General features: G+C 43.6%; 1 non-coding gene across 1 annotated transcript; it reads left to right on the top strand.

Moving 5' to 3' along the window:
- The first annotated feature begins 1965 nt into the window (after positions 1–1965).
- LOC141675772 (small nucleolar RNA R71) lies at positions 1966–2072 on the top strand. The gene has a single exon (XR_012556407.1). It is a non-coding gene; the product is annotated as a small nucleolar RNA R71 (small nucleolar RNA).
- The last annotated feature ends 265 nt before the right edge of the window (positions 2073–2337 follow it).

Here is a 2337-nt window from a genome sequence, read left to right as displayed (position 1 = left end):
AATTCTCTCAAAATCCTTAAGAGCTTGTCTTCCTCACTACCTGAAAGGTCAGATGAAATAATAACAGGTAACGTAAATGCATCACCTAAAAAAGCATACCTCAAGTGTTCAGGTAATGGCTTGAGCTCCAAGGTAGGTGCTTCCTCTATTGATGGTTTGAGCTTTCCTTTAGCATTCTTGAGGTCAGCAGTACCAAGAGATTCAAACGGCATGTCCATCTTTCGCTTCCAGGGAGAAGCGTTCAGATATTGTAATTGCTCGTTGCCATCTTCATCATCACTGTCAAAATCCCCCACTAAGGCCTTTTCCAATGCATCAGACATTAGCATGCGATCGAGTTCCGAAGTGACCGCAGAATCAATCACATCCACTTTAAAGCACTCCTCATCTTCTGTAGGGAATTTTATTGCCTTGAATACGTTGAAGGTCACATCCTGATCTTGTACCCGCATAGTAAGTTCACCTTTTTGCACATCTATCAAGGTACGTCCAGTAGCCAAGAAAGGTCTTTCCAAGATTATGGGAATCTTCTTATCTTCCTCAAAATCCAGAATAATAAAATCTGCAGAAAAGAAGAGCTTATCCACCTTGACGAGCACATCCTCCACTATGCCCCTTGGGTAAGTAATGGAACGATCAGCCAATTGTAGCGACATGTATGTGGGTTTTGGATCAGGCAGATCCAACTTTTTAAAGATCGACAACGACATCAGATTAATGTTTGCTCCCAAATCACAAAGGCACTTGTCAAAAGTCAAATTGCCAATGGTGCAAGGAATGGTGAAACTACCTGGATCTTTCAGTTTTGGTGGTAACTTTTGCTGCAGAACAGTGCTGCATTCTTCCGTGAGAGCAACGGTCTCAAGGTCATCCAGTTTCACCTTCCTTGAAAGAATACTCTTCATAAACTTCGCATAACTAGGCATTTGCTCCAGAGCCTCAGCGAAAGGTATATTGATGTGAAGTTTCTTGAACACCTCCAGAAACTTCCCGAACTGTCTATCCAGCTTTTGTTGCTGCATTCGCTTAGGAAAAGGTGGTGGAGGATAGAGCTGTTTCTCCCCTGTATTAGCCTCAGGCAGAGTGTGTTCAACAGTAGTCTTCCTTGGTTCCGCCGCTTTCTCCTTTTGCTTAGATTCTTCATCTCTAATTTCAGCTTCTCCTTCTTTTGCCTTTTCAGCATCAGCAACTTATCCAGACCTTAAGGTAATAGCCTTGACTTGCTCTTTAGCTTCCTTCCTGCCTGGTACTTCCGTGTCACTGGGAAGAGTGCCAGGTTGATGATTGAGCACTGCATTGGCTAATTAACCGATTTGATTTTCCAAGGTCTTGATAGAAACCGCCTGACTCTTGCATAACAGCTTAAATTCCTCAAAATCAGCACTAGTAGGTGCAGCTGTACTTCCCTGTTGAGGATATGATTGCCTGGTAGCATACTGTTGTGGTTGCTGGAATCCAGGTGGGTTAAACTGTTTACTCACTCCTTGCTGATATGGTGGCTGAATAGCATTCTGATTATTCCCCCAGCTGAAATTTGGATGATTTCTATTATTAGGATGATAGGTCGCTGGCACAGGCTGCTGTTGTCGCTGATAATTATTCACATACTGAACAGATTCGTTGACAAGAGAACACTGATTCGTAGCATGAAAACCTGCACAAAGCTCACAAACCATAGCTATTTGATTAACTCCATATGTAGCCAAAGAATCAACCTTCATTGATAGCGCTTAGAGTTGGGCTGCAATAGCGGTGGCTGCATCAACTTCCAGAATACCTGCTACCTTACCTGACGTCATCCTCTGAGTTGGGTTTTGATGCTCATTTGTAGCCATAGTCTCTATAAGATTATACGCCTCAGTATAGCTTTTAGCCCATAGGGCGCCTCCAGTTGCTGCATCGAGCATGGGCCGAGATTGGGCCCCCAAACCATTATAGAAACCAGTGATCACCATCCAATCAGGCATTCCATGATGTGGACATTTTCTCAACATTTCCTTTTAGCGTTCCCAAGCCTCGCACATAGATTCAGTAGGTTGCTGCGCAAACTGAGTAAGAGCACTCTTCATAGCAGCAGTCTTTGCCATCGGATAAAACTTTACCAGAAACTTTTGCGCAAGATCTTGCCACGTAGTGATGGACCTAACTGGTTCAGAATGTAACCAGTCTTTGGCCTTGTCCCTCAGTGAGAATGGAAAAAGCCTCAACTTGATAGCCTCATCAGTCACGCCATTATACTTAAAAGTGCTGCAGATCTCGACAAAATTCCTTATGTGCATGTTGGGGTCTTCAGTTGCCGCTCCTCCAAAAGAAACAGAATTCTGCACCATCTGAATA

The sequence above is a fragment of the Apium graveolens genome, chromosome 7 (assembly GCF_009905375.1).
Source record: "Apium graveolens cultivar Ventura chromosome 7, ASM990537v1, whole genome shotgun sequence".
In the NCBI taxonomy this organism is placed as follows: domain Eukaryota; kingdom Viridiplantae; phylum Streptophyta; class Magnoliopsida; order Apiales; family Apiaceae; genus Apium; species Apium graveolens.
Note: the sequence above shows the minus strand (reverse complement) of the source record. Positions and strands in the feature narration are given on the sequence as shown.